Source organism: Strix uralensis, chromosome 11, assembly GCF_047716275.1.
Source record: "Strix uralensis isolate ZFMK-TIS-50842 chromosome 11, bStrUra1, whole genome shotgun sequence".
Lineage (NCBI taxonomy): Eukaryota > Metazoa > Chordata > Aves > Strigiformes > Strigidae > Strix > Strix uralensis.
The window spans coordinates 15,524,754-15,542,496 of record NC_133982.1 but is presented as its reverse complement, the minus strand read 5'-3'; positions in this window follow the sequence as shown (position 1 = coordinate 15,542,496).

The window sequence follows — 17,743 nt, the reverse complement described above, 5'->3', positions numbered from 1 at the left end:
CTTCTTAAATCAGAATGAAGTGCTTTGAGCAATTTACTAACTACTCCTAAGTGATCTACAAGCATTGAAACAACACTGATTTCCTCACATCTGAATGCCAAAGATTGGTCCTGACATATTTATGGTCCTTGTCATGATATCTCTCAAAATCATGATGTTCTGGGAAGCAGTAACATCACCAGATGCTCTTGATTGGTGCAATGAACCACCCACAACATCTGTTCTTCCCAAGATTCTTAAAGCAGCACAAGGCTGAAGAGAGCTGGGCCCACTTTAGCTCCTGATGCAATAAATTTCTGAGACCTTTTGTATCCTACAGTGGAGACAAAATTGGAACCTCTGTCCCTGTGCAACAAAATCTACAAAGGACTAATTACCACTGCCAACTGTTAACTTCAAAAATCCCTCTTTTGGTAAACACTCCTCCATAAAGTGGAAGTTTCATATTTTGCACATGTGGGAAAATTTAGTTCTGGGAGATTTCATGCTCTATACCTTGAGGAAATTGGAGTCCTTGCATCAGTCTTTTAGGCTGAGAATTTCATTTTTGAGGATGTGGGAAGTGGCTGAGAAACACAGTGAGCTGAAAGACCACAGGAGAAACACAACACCATGGAAGTATTAAAAGAATCCACAGGATGTCCTGGGTCATGAGGCTACGAGTCGGTCCTGCTGTCCTCTTTGGATAAAGTGCTCTAAAGAAATAGGGCAAACAACTTTTTTTTATTATGTTACTTTTAAGTGTGTTTACAATATGTCTTATCTGGAGGAATAACATTTATCTGGGCCAGCACAGATCTAGGTTGCTTCTTATCTAGAGCCTGTGGACAGTTTATATTCTTCAATAAAATTTCTACCATGCAAAAGGCCAAGGTTGCTCTTATGTTTCTCCTATGGTGGGAACCCTCTTTTTCTTTTTCTCATGCCATGTAGACAAATTTCAGAATTTGCTATGCATCCATAGCTAAAGACGAGATCAAAGACCTCTTTTTTTCTGTCCAGCACTGGAAGCTAAATTACAAGGGCACAGACTGAAATTCCCAGGGACCTTCCGTACAAAACCCTTCCATACAGCACTGTCAGCTTGAAAGTTAAGACCCTGCCACTTCAGCTAACATTTAATGTGACCAGTTGGTCTGAAATCAGGCCAAAATCTTTTGGAAGGTTAAGTAGCCTTTTTTTATTCCACATCTTTATATTTTCTTGAGCATCTAAAATTTTTCAGTCCAAGCAAATGATTCCATTTGAAATGTTGCAAGAGATGTCTGGTTCCTGTGAGGTTTTGAAAATGTTTTTGCATCTGCAGTACATTCACCCAGACAAGCCTCAGATAAGCTTCACAATTTGAATGTCTACCAACTTATCACAAATACATATTTTTACACTCATACTCGGATCTTCACATGTGGAAACAAGAAAAATAAACTCACAGATGAAACAAAACTATGTATATACATACACACACACACACATATAGTTACTTACATGTAGCCAGATACAAATCCAACATACATCATTCAGACAAATAGTGTTACAGTCATAAATCCTATCCGCCAGTTTTCATGACATTAAAAAAAAAAAAAAAAAAAAAAAAAGAATATTTGTATTTGAGTTCCTTTGCTTTTCAATAACTATCAGACCTTGGGTAATGATACTTGGGGGGGGGGGGGGGAGTGTATGTGCGTGTGGGCACACGGACGTACATCTATGCACATGTGTTTATACATAGATATGCACTTCTGTATTTTGCACTTCAGCCTTTTTTGGGGGGTATTTTTTATGCTTATTTACCATTTCCCCTCGCCTGCTTTCTTTTCTCCTCAGACCACTAAGTACCTCAGTTTCAATTGTATCAGAGGCACAATTTGATTTACAGTGTTAAGAGATTTTAAACAATACATTTAACGCCACTAGAGGCCTGAAGCAACATCCTGAAGCAACAGGCTATCTTTCCCTAGGCTTAAAAATTAAGATTCACTGGAGTATGAAGGTCAATGGGAGACTCAGGAAAGGGCAAACAGTCTAGTATGATTACACTGTGTCTGAACCAAGCTGGCTTTCCCAACAAAAATGTGTCAAGTAATACAGACAAGTCATAGATATGAATTTCTTCTCTGTGCTTCTGCCAGTTCTATATTTGAAGAATCCTGCCAAAGAGTTTAGTCCCAAACCTTGTGTTTTGTATTAAATAACAGGATTTAATAGGAACTGTTTATATTTTCATGACATCAGAAAAATGTAATAATAACCTATGGAAAAATTCTTCTTTCCCAAGCTCAAATTTTAACATATCCTGAAACACAGAAACTGAACCACAACTGATACTGAATGACAACCAGCAAGAAGAGGTCCATCTGCTGCTCCTCCCTGCCCTTCTCCACGACTGTGCATCCAGACTGTGGTCCCTTCCTTGCTGGCCTTTTTTCTCAGGACAGTTCAACAGCACACAGAGGACCAGATGAGCTAGAGGTAGTCATTCCTGTATGTTTCCTCTGACCAGTGGACATCCTTGGCCCTAATGAAACCAGGGCACCTAGAAAAGGTGACCAGAAGAGAGACCATAATGCAAACTGCTTTAAGGGGCAACAGTATGCTCCCGACTGCTCTATCCCATGGGATAAACCCAATCCTGGATCTTGCATTTGTGCAAAGCAAATATAAGAAATAGCTCCAACACTGAGAGATGCTAAATCTATAGATACCACTGTGTGCAGTTAAACAAGAACTTTCTGGAGGCAGCAGACCTATTACAAGGGCACAGTAAATGCAACCATATGCTAACACAGTGAAGATTCTAAGTGGCCTGCTCATCCAACAATTGGGAGTAATTGGGAGATAAAATGACTGATTTAGGTTTTGGTCCAGTGTAACAAAAGTAGGAGATCAACACACATGGTTAAAAGCAATTAGAGGTCAGATCCATTGAACTCAAAGATTCAGTGTAAGGTTTTGACTGATGAGGAGGAACAGCTTTATCTGGGACATCTGATGAGTTTACTGTCCCAGATGTCTATCCTACCACTCCTTCCACAGCTATGTGAGCTGTGGAGTCAATCAGCTCCTGAACCACTGAAGTTTACCATACACTGTTTGAAAACCAGCTGAAACTGTTGATGATTTACCATAAAATGCTGTGCTGTAAATGATGGTGTGTCAGGGGCTGACAGACAAGCAGTATAGATATCTTTGCAGCAGAGGCAGGGCTGGAGGCTGTAGCCTCATCAGATGTCCCAAGCAAAGCCATTTTGTCAATCAAAGCCTTTGTAACAGACCTACACATCAGGATTTCGGCGTATAAAATTCACTGTTGTCGAGAGATATGACAAGGCCTCCAAATACATGCAGACTTACTTCAAAATACAGCTAAGTGGGATGTAAGGGGGATGTATCTGCTGCACTGAACCCTGTGCACAATTTCAGTCTAAGGGCTCTGTCCTCTACAAGTAAGATCTGGTCAGAGATAACACATTACCCGAAACCATCTGAACCTCTCACAGATTCTTTCTGCAAAGGAACAGAAATTAAAGTGAAACAATAAAAATAGTTCTTTCCCACTCTCTCATTGTTTTCCCCTTCACTGGACGCATCACTAATGGCTCAATTATGTAATAACAGTAACAACAATAGTAATAAGGGTATGGAAAAAGAAGACATATCTTTCATGTTAGCAAAAAGAACAGTGCTGTCATAATATTAGCCACATATGGTCCAGTGTTAGCTACCAGACCTTGAAAACTGGGAAGAAAAGGCATAAATAGGAAGGTTAACACAGTTCTGGCTGAGTGGGGAAATGAGAAGGCCAAATGTACATTAGTCAAAGAAAGAAAAATAATATCCCAGAAAATGAATAAGAGATAACTATCCTCAGAATAATACTATATAAATACATTTGCTGTAGGTCACATAAAAGATTCATGGCACACACATGTACAGGTCAAATTACCTTTAAATATTAAATTTCTTTCCAGCAGGGAAGAATTTCAGATTTATGCTGTTTTCATAAAGAAAAAGGATGCACCCCATGCATTATTATTTGCTGACAAATGATAGCTTCTGGGTTTGCCTGCAAGATATAGGTTAGAAACTGTCTTTTTCATGATTAAAAAAAAAAGAGTGAATCATCATGAAATTCATCTCTTCCCCAAGATGCTTCTGTTTTCTTTTGGCTCATTAAATCAATATTTTCCTATTGTGGAACTACAGAAGTTTACATTGGAGAACACCTATTAGATCACTTAAAGTAGTCCATTTCCCTGCTAATGTAGTATTTTTATCCCTGCAGCACATTTTGGGCAGTCCAGCTTTAAAAGACTCAGCAACAAGGTTACGCTGTTCCCTGGAGACGTGATTCCACACACATCCCAGTGTTCAGACATTTTCATATTAATAGGTCTAAGCAGAAATAACAGAACCACAGAAACGTGTAATGAAAGTAAGGTATGAACTCAAAGCTTAGCATGCAATGGCACAGAGTGGTAAATCTATCAAACAACTGGTAACAAACTATTACTATTGAATTTATGGTTCCAGTTTGGCCTTTATCAGTTGAAAACAAATGTGTTATTATTTCTTGGCTCTTTGATGGTCTCTGTGGAATGAGCTGTGACTCTTCCAGATGGATAGATGTTCAAAGCGTGTGACCAACTTCGCACGCATGCCCTGAAAACTGAACCAAACTCTTGATTACACTCAAGAAACTCATTCATTTAAAATATGTCTAAGGCCTGGTACAAGCTCATAATAAAGTTATCTTCCAAGGACATTATAATATCTAACTAAAAATACTCTGTCTTCAATAATATACAGATAAAGGCTCATAGTCAGTCTTAATTGCGCTGTGATTCTTCTCCTAATGTAGGAGAAATTGGTTTTCCTTCCAGATGGGTTGAGCCTGTGGAAGCACACCCTTTGCTTTCAGCAAATCTCAGAGTGACACCAAAACCAGGGGGAACACCAGAAGGTGCTGCCAGGTTCCAGCTCACTTTCAGAATGGAGCAGGAGATAAGCAGTAATACTGAATACCGGAAGAAATAAACCCTTTACCTCTCTGGTTCTAATGGCATCTACTTAGAAGAAGAAGAAAAACATCACTGCTGTTATTTTCTCTACCTAGAGAGTTTAAGAGAGTTTTTGCTTTCCACATATACTCAAAGTAATTGCATGGCCCTGTTCATTTTTAGAGCTCTGAGTCATAGGGCTCTGGTGGATTTAGCAACGGTGAACTCCATCATTCCCCTTCCTCCCTCCAGTAGTTTGAACTAATATTTCTGACTGCAAAGTGGCTGAGGAGGTACCTTCTGCCACCCCTACAGTAACCCCTGGCAGAGAGGCAAGTAACCTCCGGCAACCGAGACCACCGGAGTTTGTGAGTCAGAGCCTTCAGGCTATGAACTCCCAAGCAGAGAGGCAAAGTTCAAGGCAGAACATATTGCACAGAGGAAGCTGCCTTCATGAGCTGCACATTGGAAAGTACAGCACATTTTGTCCTCATTCATTCAGGGGTAAATAGGGAACCAAGGCTAAGTCACTTCAAGGGACTTCTGTCATGCCTTGGCTGTTTGCATGTAAACCTTGGTCCTGCAGGAAAATCCCACAGTCAGATTATTGATTAATCTTCCTCGCTGCCTCTCTGGCAGGGTCTAGGGGAAACCTCCTCCCTAGGCTCTATGCTATGTACCAAAAAACCTTCCTGGTAAGAGATTTCGTGAAGTCTTTAGCCACTGGTGTGCTGCTTGTGCAAGTTAGGTCCTATCTGCAAAGGTGGTGGTAAGATTCTCCTCTGGGTCACCACACTCTTGGTGGCCTCACTCTGGTGAAGGCAGAACGAATTCAACCCGCATTATTTCCTTAGGATTATTTTCAATCATGGGATGTCCATCATTTGCAATTAAAACCCTGTTGAGACTTCTTGAACAGGACTTTTTATATTGATTTAAATCAACAGAAATAATAAATACAATGAAGTATACCACTTCAGCCAGAAACTGTCAAACATGGGAGCTTAAAATTCACAGCCCTCAAGTCTTCATTAGACAAATAAAACTCAGTGGGTGGAGAGACCCATGGAAGGCGAATACAAAAGAGGCATGTTACACACGGGTGCAAATTTGTTTTCCTTTCACTGCAAGTGAACGCTCAGGGGAAAATGTTTGCAGCGTGAGCCCAGCTCTAATTTCAGTAATCCCCACAGCTTCTTCTGAGGGCAGGAAAGCCATTCTTTCCATTCATGGTGTTGACTTTTTGTTGCCTCCATGCTCCGGCCGCTCCTGCAGACCATCTGGCAGAAGTGAACTGGCTAACCTCATTTTCCAAAGTGCACACCTCACCCCATTGCTCCAGCCGCCATCCCTCTGCCTAAGGACACAGGCACAGGAGATTTCTTTCTCTTTTCTCTTCCTTTATTTTCTTAGTGTTGAGGCTTTAAGAGGGATAGTGTCTGTCTTTCTTACCACAGGCCCTTGATCTCACTGTGCTCTCTTTTCTCTTTCTTTACCCCCACCTCTCTCCCTGCCTGCTTTGTGTTTTATCTCTGCCTGTAAAGTTGTGTGATTATGGATAGAGAAGTCACCACACAAACAGGATAGAATTCACCACAATGGCTGTTTTGTTCATATACATTTCACTGTCTGTCTCTTGTCGGAGCGTGGCTATCATCTTCTACTAACAATATCCCTGGGTAAATGATAAAGTCAACTCTGGAGTAAAGCTAGACGTTTTATCAGCATGTTCAAACTATCCCCTTACAGCTCTGTACTTGCCAACTGCACATCCTTTTCCTACACAAAGACTCAATGCACATTAAAAAGGCACTTATTGAAGCTGGTGTTTGTTTGCAGAGAGGGTGTGGATCCTGCTTGCTGTGGCAGTCACCCTCCATGTTTTTTCTCTCATCACCCAGAGAAAACTGGGTGATGCAGTTATGCTCTCTGACAAGCTCTTGGCTCAAGTTCGAGGTTACTTTGCTTCTTGCCAGGTCATTCTTCTTCATTCCTCTGCTGATGCTAACTGATGGATTTCCCCTAAGCTGACGACAGAGTTGATCTAATGCCTTGCTGCAGGAGAAAAGTCACCGCAGACACAAGATAAAAGATAGGAAGCTCTGAGGTCTGTGTTGGCTGGTATCCTGAAGCCACAAGAAATTGATAACAGGGGACCCTAATATACTATCCATACGTCAAAAGGCAAGAGAATGATAAACCTCCAAAAGTCTTTCCCACTCTCAAATTTGGCAATCAGATTAATGCTGTGAAAAAATCCACTAATAAAACAATGGCATCCACATCTTGCCAGGCAAGGATTAGCAGCCATCTGTATTGATAAAGCTTGACCTGTAACAAAAAAGTAGATCTGTGAAGCAAAGGTGGTTCTTACATTCATTTATTTCTCTCTATAACATAAACAGCAGTTAAGGTTAGTGGTTTTGAATGTGAGTGCTATACTTTGCCTGGAAATGCTCTTGTTATATTTGTCTCTCTAATGTTGGGATCTGAACAGATTTCTCACAAACTCAATTATTTTTTGAGTACAGTATCCCTTTCTCTCCATCCTTTTCCTTGTGTCCATTTAAAATAAAGAGCCTTTGCGGAAGAACTGCTCTGTCTTCTGAGTTTATATAGCAGTTAGTGCAATAGGACCCTAATCCTGGCCGGATGTTTAAGAGATTAGGAAGAGGAGGAGGATGCCTGTTTATACAGAAGGCTTTCTCTTGTTAGTCAAATAAAGAGAAATTTTCCTATTGGTTTAATTCTTAACTGTTTTGACCTCTTGCATCAGGGTTAAATTTGGCCTTTTGTTCTATTTCAGAGTAAGACACTGTGAGAAGAGATGAGCTAACTGCTTAATTTAGTTTCATAGGGGTCGATGCAAAGGTTTGCACTGCTCACAGTTTCCAGCTTCCTACATCCCAGGCTAATTCCACTCAAGCCCAATGGGAGTTTAGCACCTGAATGAACATAATGTCTCAGAAGTCAAATAAATAAGAAGAAAATGATGAAAGATTGAATTTAAAGGGAATGAAAAACATTTTTCCTTGTCTGAGGATGTGAACCCTTCCAGTTTTGCCTGAACTTAATATTATTGAGCAGAAAAAAACTACACTATAATGATTGCTTATCTCTCTCTTTTCTCTATTTCCCTTGAACAGTGGTTGGGATTTTTCATTTCCGATGTCATTTATAACGTGCTGAGTTTTGTATTTTTGTTTTTGTTTGGCACGTGTGTTGTGAAAATAGGGCCTGTTATAGATTGCACCACTCTTCTTCATCCAAAGCAGCATTAATGGTAAAGTCACCATTTCTCCTTAGGCTGCAGCATGTTCTGATCATGGCTGGATGGCTTGCACAACTACATGCAGACTATAGAGCTCTTTAACACTTGGTCACTGCTCTGAATCCAGTCTATACCAAGAGTAAGCTTAGGTAAAATAACATCTCTAATTTTGAAGGCATACACACTGTCCTGGTTTTGGCTGGGATAGAGTTAATTTTCTTCCTAGTAGCTAGTACAGTGCTGTGTTTCAGATTTAGTGTGGGAATAATGTTGATAACACACTGATGTTTTAGTTGTTCCTAAGTAGCACTTATCCTAACTTAAGGGTTTTTCAGTTTCTCATGCTCAGCCAGCAAGCAGGTGTAGAAGAAGCTGGGAGGGACCACAGCCAGGACAGCTGACCCAAACTAGCCAAAGGGATAATCCGTACCATAGACCATCATGCTCAGTATATAAACTGGGGGGAATTGGCCGGGAGGGGCAGATCACTGCTCAGGCATCGGTCAGCGGGTGGTGAGCAATTTCATTGTCCACCACTTGTCTTTTCTTGGGTTTTATTTCTCTCTCTTTTTGTTATACTCGTTTTCATTACAATTATTATTATTATATTTTATTATTACTGTTATTGTTTTATTTTATTTTAGTTATTAAACTGTTCTTATCTCCAGTTGTTTGGTTTTTTTTTTTATTCTCCTCCCCATCCCACTGGGAGAGGGGAGAAGTGAGCGAGTGGCTACACAGTTGCTGTCTGGGGTTCAACCACAACACCCAGAGTGAGAAACTGCTTCTAAAAATGCCCATTTTCTGGTAATCTCAGCAGAAAGACCAAGGACTGCATAACAGTCTTGAAACCCAAGCAACCTCTAAGTCAAAAATGGTCTTTCTAGGTGAGGGTTATGGCACATTGATAAACGTATGTGTTGGATGTGCTCGACAGTACCTGCCCTGTTCTGTTCATTATCTAACAATGTCCATCTGGAATTGTAGAAATTTCCACAATTTCTGGTTTTTTTCCACTCTGGTCCTAATCCAATTCTGACTCCAATTCCCATTAATGTCTTATTAACCCCTTGCTTTGACAGTGACCAGAATGCTGAACTTTCCCCAAATTTGTCCCAGTGCAAACTTTTCCTGCTCATTTTTCTCACAAAGCCAAACCACCTCTTACCTAAAATCCTGCAATTTGTAACAGTAACATTTATAAGAACCTTCTCTTCTGCATCATCTTTTTAACACATAAAACAAATGCTGTAACGTAATTGACTGACTGTCCCAGGTCAATTCTCCTGGGGACATTAGAAAAAGTTTAGATTTAAGATTCATATTGAAGTGTTGCCATCAAAGCAACATAAAAGGTTTCTGCAATGTTAGATGCTGTTCTGCCTCTGCCTTGCCTAACAAGTGTCTTTAAGACTGCTAAGCAGCTGAACACATCTGGCTTCAGTCACCTAACTTTGCAGGTCACTGGATTGCTCTTTCTGTTGTCTTTTGCCATAAGGATTTTTCCCAACCAGATCGAAAGCTTTTAAGTAGCTGTATGTTTGTGCCAAACGCTAATTGAATGAAAGGGAAAGATGTGAGCCAGATGCAACAGGCTAAATTCCCTCTTGAAGTTAATGGAGTTACTTCAAATTTAAACCAATGAATCTCCAATGAGGATCTGGCCTAGATGTTCAGTTCCAAGAAACAGCAAGACATATTGAAAAATTGATACAGCCTTCTCTGAAGTTAGAGAAGTAGCAGAAGTATCTACGAAAAATATGATATACAGATCAATTAACTTTTTATTAAAGAGATCTATTTCCTGTTACAAGCAACACTTTGTATTCCTCAATTCTGCAAATGAGCAGGGGATTTTGCAGAAGTTAATTCATGTATTTTGTTAGACATACTTTCATTGAGTGTCTTTTATCTGATTTTTTTTATGTCAGTAGATTGACCATTTCACATCTGCATGGCAGTTTATGAAACAATGTTTATCGGTTATCTTCCTCACTGTCAGTAGGTACATGAATCACTTCTTTAAGACACATCTCATTGGTAAGCAGCATTCAGAAACAGTGATGGCTCAGTGGTAGAAATAAGAAAATATGTGGAGCTGTAATATTGGAGATACTTCCCCAACATTATGATCTAAGTTAAACCTGTAAAGAAATAATCTTCTCCACAGCAGTTGCTATTTTCCTATGGAGTCCCCAAATTAATGGGGGAGCCCATTTGAACACATAACGTAACTTTGTCAGTAAAAGTGTAAAAATTATGTGGATTTGAGCAGGAAGATTTCCCATACTTAAGAGGTACTACTATTTTATGTTTCTTTTCCTATTTCAAAGCAGCTTTAACATTAACTGAGATTTCAAAATAAACTTTTATTATGAGTCAAAACAAAACATTTCATCTGCGTAACATCAGAGTATTCATTCCCATGGTGACCTTTTAAACTTGAAAGAATTGCACAATAAATACTGACTTTTCTTTCATAAAAGTCACTTGAAATGAAAAAATAAATCTATGCTTCACTATAGACACATGATATTTCAACATTACTGAAATACTTCATTGCATTGTTTTACAAAACCAAATGTCATTGAAATGGACGTTTTGCTCTAAAAATAGATGTTTTTGTTAAAAGCTGCATTTTGACTCTCCAGAATCGTTCAACAAAAATTCTAACTGGCTTGAAATTGGGATTTCTCCTTTTGAGAAAAGTGGAAGTTGAGGCACTGGGTAAAAACCTGACCACCCGTGAGAGGTTTGCTGTTGACTTCAATACAGCCCAGATTTCCCCCATGGAATTCAATGGCGTCATGAAATTTAGAAGTACTGGCTCCACATTATTCAATGGCAGCAAGAGATTAAAGAGGAGTTACACAGGATGGTGATAGTAGAATGTAATGTATATGGTTCAGATTTAGTACGTATCACAGAATAGGCCACAGAGGTGAAAGGGGAGCTGGGCAGGAATTCCAGCTGAACTAGCTCACTTGTCCCTAATCCCTGCTATCTGATGAACTGCCCCTGGCAAGGGCCACAGTAGTACAAAAATTATGCCAGTGTTCATGTGTCAAAGGTGATAGAAAGCTAAAAATCACTTTGCATCAGATGGCTGTAAAAGATTTCCAAAGTTTGTCCTGGATCAGTTTCCCCAGCCATTGAAGAAACAAAAGTAGAGCTCCCCATCAGAGCATATCAGCACTAATTCCTGTATATCATTTCTGAAAGGTTTCAGCTCAGAGACTCGTTTTGTCCATCAACTTGGCTTAGAGGTGTGTCAACAGGGGAATACGAAGAGACCAGACATAAAAACACTGTCTGGATCAGAAAGCAATCCAGGGAATGAAAGGGAGGAGGGAGAGGAGGAAGGGGGAAGGAAGGGGGGAAAGAAAAAGAAAAAAAGAAAAACACACACACACAAAAATACCCACAAAAACCACAAAAAGAAATTATTTTACATTTACGAGAATAAACTGAATTCCTCTGGTCTGACAGATGAGCATACCTGTCGGTCTACCTACAGACTTTGATAAACATTTAAATGTAAACAAAAAGAACCAACTTGCATTTTCCTTTCTGTTGCCAAACGTAATGCATCATTTTACAATTGCCATTAAGGATTATTGCTATCTTAACACAATGCCTTAGACAGTTGGTGCCCATTGTTTCCCTGCTGCCCCAGCAGAACATCTCAGGCTGCTGTCATTTTTGCACTGATGTTGTCTTTGTCCTGCTTCAGTGCCATTTTCTGGGATATGCTTATTTCAAAAAGATTTCCTCTAGACCTGAAAACTGTCCTCCATGAAAGCATGTCAATCACCACCTCCTTGTGCAGACTTATTTTAAGTGCTGATGGCCTCATCTCCCATATGCATATTCATTCAAGTTCTGGGGTGACCAACCTCATAAAGCTTCTTTTGACCTTAAGGGAGTGTAACCTGGGCACTATCTTGGAGTCCACTTATACCACAATCAACATTTAAATTAGCAAATTCTTTTCTGATCTATGGCCTCCCTCCCCCTTTTCCTCCTCTCTCTCTTTTTTTATAATTCCAGGGAAAGGGAAACAAACCACAAGCATTCATTAAGCAAACAGCTGTGGACTGGAGGAGATCAGAAGTGCAGTCTGGAAACCATGTGTGCTTCTCATGTTACAATAATTGGGAAACGATGATCAACGGCAGGTATGGAAACACAATAGTCATAGGTATGCTGAAAAAAAAAAAAAAAAAAGTATATCCAAATCCTGCTCAGAATAATAGATCCACTCTGAAATCTACTTGATCACTGAAGACCTGGTTTGCAGCCTAGAGAGCACAGACAGGCAGCATGTGAAACTACTCAAGTGCTGACAGACTCCCCTCCCCTCAAAAATATATTTGTATAGAACATAATGCAAATGTCAATTAAAAAGATTGTGTTTAGCTGCCACATTTTATTTTCGTCTCAACCTGTGATGTAATCTGTTCATCTGTTAGCTGTTCACTACATTAGGGACCTATGTATCATACCAGCAATGAATGTGTCGCAGAGTGTTGTGCTCCGAGTTACCTGAGCCAGGCAATTTTATAAATACTCACTGATCTGCCCAACAAAGTCTTGTTGTCTCACGATGACATGGGACAGTTTAACACGTGAATCACTTGACTGTTGTTCACAAATTGAAATCACATGTCAGCATGCAAAGCATTCAGATGTCTTCACATTTTGAAAGGAAATAACCTTCTTTATTTCACAGATTTTTTTTATTCACTTGAAGCACAAAAGACTTTGACTTGTTATCTCCACAATAAACTATCCTAAAGCAGCTTAAGCTATCTGGTCCATGTATCACTTAATATTCTTAAACTGACTTGAGTATAAGGACTTTTGGTTCTATGTTGCATCCATACACCATGGGCATGTTCCAGTGTTCATCAAATGGGCTATGGGACAATCCTGATGAACATTCTCCATCTCAGAGCTGAAATTAACAGCACTGCAGATACTTTGCCACTGTTATTATCTTGTTATAGCATTATGCTGAATTGGAGAAATATCTATAAAAAATAAATCTCATTTTCCACTCAGTCATTGACCTCCCTGTTGAGAACACACACATGCACACATAAAACCAAATTATATTATTAAAATACATCTGGTCTAAGAACTTGGATTAAAACTGATGACTGGGTTTTCATAGGCTTCCCAGCTGACTTTGGCAGTACATGCCAATCACAACTGGCCAAAGTTGTCTTCACCCCAGTACTCAAAGGTTTTATTCCTTAAGATGATGGTTTTTAACAGTGAGTACCCCACCTCTTTACCTGTTTCCCTACTAAGAAGAAAACTGGGCAAAACCAAATTCTTTATTTTTCCACTCTCTTAATGTGGGACAATTGTCTTGACAGTGAGTGATCTCCCAAGAGAGATAGGAAGAGAAAGGGACAGATTCAGTGTTTTCCCTCATCAACAGACAGAAATACTTCTTTTCACATAACCATCATGTGTGACTGCTCTGATCGGATATTTTAGCCATGGACCTTAATCACTGTTATCCTGAGCACCAGGACAGACCCTGTCCCACTTTCTACTCCAGATTGTGTAGAATGACCCTGGAAATTAGTTAAGAACCACAAAATAATTATGCTTTAAATTAAATTAATGTATGCTGGTTTTCTTTCCTTTTTTCCGTTCCCTTTATATTTTATTTACAGTCATCCTTTCATAAACAAGGTCATCCTAAAATTATAAAGATGCAGTAAAACATATGCTTTGGGGGTTTAGTGCTAACCCTGTACAATCAGTCTTTTTATAGGGAAGCCCTAAAATTAAGAAGGATTTTGTCAAGTCCAGAGGCCTTCCCAATGTATTTCAATAGAGCAAAAAGCCTGCTCTAGTGAATGAATACCCTGTTACAGTGAACAATCATTTGGCAGCATAGGTTATTTTAATGGACACATCACTTTAAACGAAGCCTTCACCATCTGTTCTGCCCTCTAATTACAGATGCAAAAAGAACATAATTCACAATTGCATCATAAAAAAGTAAGATATAAGTGATTTAAATGCATGTGTATGTTCTTTATTCAATGCAGCATGCAGCTGTTATGTTGTTTTCATGTTTCAGACACAAATCAGGATGAAAATGGCTCTCCTTTGATAGAGTGAATTCCCTCGCACAGGACATTTTGTGTGCAGCAAGCAAGAATTCGCTAAGGGCAAAATCCCTACTTTTGCACATAAAAACCAACCCTGGACTCTGTAAGAGGAAGATGGAATTTATATCCCTTAGCCAGTGGATGAGCAGGGCTGCAAGACAGCCTGTTCACAGCTACTCCCCTGGAGTACTGACAGCAATAGTAGTCACTGATGCTCCACAAGGCTAATCCAGAGGATATTGAAGTCCCAGAGGGGTTAATCCTTTGATATCAGTGGGTCAGAATACACACACATATATAGAACTGGGGGGGGGGGGGGGGGGGTGTTCCCCTTCGGTGTTGCAGCAACAGATCTCTCCCTGCATTGTCGTGCCTTCTTCCTAGTTTGGCCTATTTTAATTCCCTGAGGAACACAACCCAGTCTTTGACCTGTAACCCAACATTTCAACCCTCTTGAACACCTTGCTACAGGGCAGGACTCATGGCAAGGCACTTCCTCCAGCCCGTTGCACTGAGCTGGGTTTCAGCCTAATAGAAGATTTCACAGTAGCTGCACAGTATATAGCTCAAAAAGAGAAATTGGAGAGTTCCCGCTGAGTAGGAACTCATCTATCAGCTGCAGCAAAAGGCAGGAATATGCAAGCAAATAATCCATTCTAAAACTTAAATGATGCCATAAAATGAAAGAAATGCCAATTATTCTCAAGTGAGTCAAGATAGTTAAAGTGCAACCTTTTATTGGACTAACAAATCGGTTAGAAATAAAGCACACAAGCTTTCAGGATGAAAATGTATTTTCTTCAGGTGTTGGCAGCTTTTAAACTGAGCTATGGTCCAATCCAACTTTTTCTTAAGGATCAATACGGTTCCAGACATTTTATTCTTTCTTCTTTTTTTTAGTCTTTTTGATCCAATAAGTTTTCTTTAAAGATGGCCATTATTTTTTATCTACTTAGAAAAAAAATCAAGTTTCAAATGAAAAATATTTTATTTCTTCACAAGCTCATAAAATTAGGATATTTTTCTTTCTAGCTTCAACAGGAAAGGTAGTTTTAACAGAACTTTATTCTCTGTGTAGTTCTTCTTAAAATTAAAAAAAAAAAATAGTTCTTATTCCAAGTTGGAGATGCTTCTTTTACAGCTTTGCTTATCTTGATACAAGAACTTAATAACATCTCTGGATCTAACTTTAAGCACAGAGTAGTCTTGAATGATTTCAGGAAAACTACTCTGTGCTTAAAGTTAGATGCAGATTTAAATGTGTATTGTCAATACACATTACCAGCTCAGCTCAGCTGACTCCAGAAGGTGATTCTAGCTCCCTTTCATTGCTGTGGAGACTGAACTAAAAGCCAGAAGAACCTCACAGTTTCTGTGGCTGGTCTTACTGGAGTAAGCAGTCAGTGGTCTTACTGAAGCCAGATTTTATTAGACTATGGAGACTATTGTATAAGATGAATGTGAGGAATATTTTTGTCTCACCATCTGTAAAATGGGGATACAAATGTTATCACCTTTCTTTGAAATGTCTTGAACTCTACAAATTTAAAAAATCCCACATGAAGCCTTCAAAAGTATCTTTTTATAGGTAAGGTGGATGAAAAAATGAAATTGCAAAATTTCCATTAGCTATTTTTGTATTTCCCTTTGCAGTCAGTTTATGAGGTAGCCAAAACATTTCATCATTCAAAATACTCATCAGAAGTAATTTGCTTTTTTTTTTTCCCCAAAATCTTTTCTTTTCCTTGTCTGTGTGCTGCAGATGTCAGCTCAGAGTGAACTCTCACACGTGGCAGGTATCTGGCCGCAGTGAAGGACAGGACACTCTCAGCTGTCCTACACAAGGCGTTTGACCATTCTCCCATATGTCATGGTATTACAACCAGTATAGTCAATTCTGTTTGATAGCTGAGCATATAATATGAAGTAAAAGAAAATTGGTTAGGTATGTTGGACCTCAGACAGTTAAGACTTAAATGTAAGTCAGAGAACTTCAAAATCAATGAGAGTTTTTACAAGGCAACAATTCAGGAAAAGAGTTCACAGTGCCAAGACAGCTGTGTACCGGTAAGAATCCTAGCTGCTTCTTTGGAATAAAACATATACTGGAAATAATGCAATCAAGCAACTCCTCAAAAATGAAAAATTACAGTAAGCATCCCTAAAATAACAGAAGGCATTGCCAGCAGTTCCCAGCTTGGTATTGGTAGTCTGCAAGATGCTGCATTTCTTCTGAGTAAGCTATTACTGTCAGTTCCCAAGAAAAAGAATATTGACCAGCATTGGACTTTCCCAGTGTCATAATGTTCAGCCAACATAAACAGTTCAGATCGAGTCATTGTTTGTCTTATTTCCAAGACAGTTTTCCAACGTATGCTAATTTGTTTAGAGAAAAGAATTGCATGGAGGAGGATGCCTATTTAAACTTAGTATCAATGATTTTACCCAGGCAAATAGAAGGAAAATCTTGATAGAAGAAACTTGCAACATTTTAAATAGCTACTATAGAAAGACTGGCTCTGGAAGGGGACTCAAAAGGCTGGTTTGGGGGCTGAAATGAGCTGGGTTTGACCTGGGTTTGGGCTCAGAGCAGGGGGTGGGAGAAAGGAGACACATCTTCATGTTCTCTAGTCTGCTTGTTCATTCTTGGGGGAATCTGTCACACCCCTGGGGATGCTCTGATCCTGGCCAGCTGGAACAGCCTTCCGACAAGTCCTGCCAGCCCCGACTGTGAGAATGTCCTGAGCCTTTTTCAGCCATGCTCTCAGCCCTCCACTTTTCACAGGGCAAGGAAAACGTGGCACAGACCCAGCTCTGCTAGTTTTATACTGCACAAAGACACCTCTGTGAGAGAGGACTCTTGTTTTGGCTGCTTGGGACCATTTTACTCTGCTTGAAGGAGAGTTCTGCTGGAGTTCTTCAATTTTGCTACTGAATATTTCTTAAACTGTCAAAAAAACCCCACAATAATAGTATTTGGAGAGCAGGGAGAGAAGAAGGGCAGAGCAAAGTAAACCCTTCTTATACTTGCTGTGAATTAGAGCCAAGGATCTCTCTGCGCATTAGGCAGCACATCCCCACAGGGGTTGCAGAGACGAGTTAGGTGAGGATGAAAGTAAGATCATATCACCAACTTTCTGTATATGCTACTGTGCAGATCAGATAATCCTTTCATGCTAAAGGATGGCTCCTTCCGAGGGGGTGATTCCGCTTCAGTCTGTATGGGGGAACCACGCACCCAGTGATGCCTACACCACCTACACCACCACCCAACACGACTGAAGGTAGAGAGGTGCATTAAGGCCCCTAAATACTTCAATGCCTCCCCCATCTCACAGACA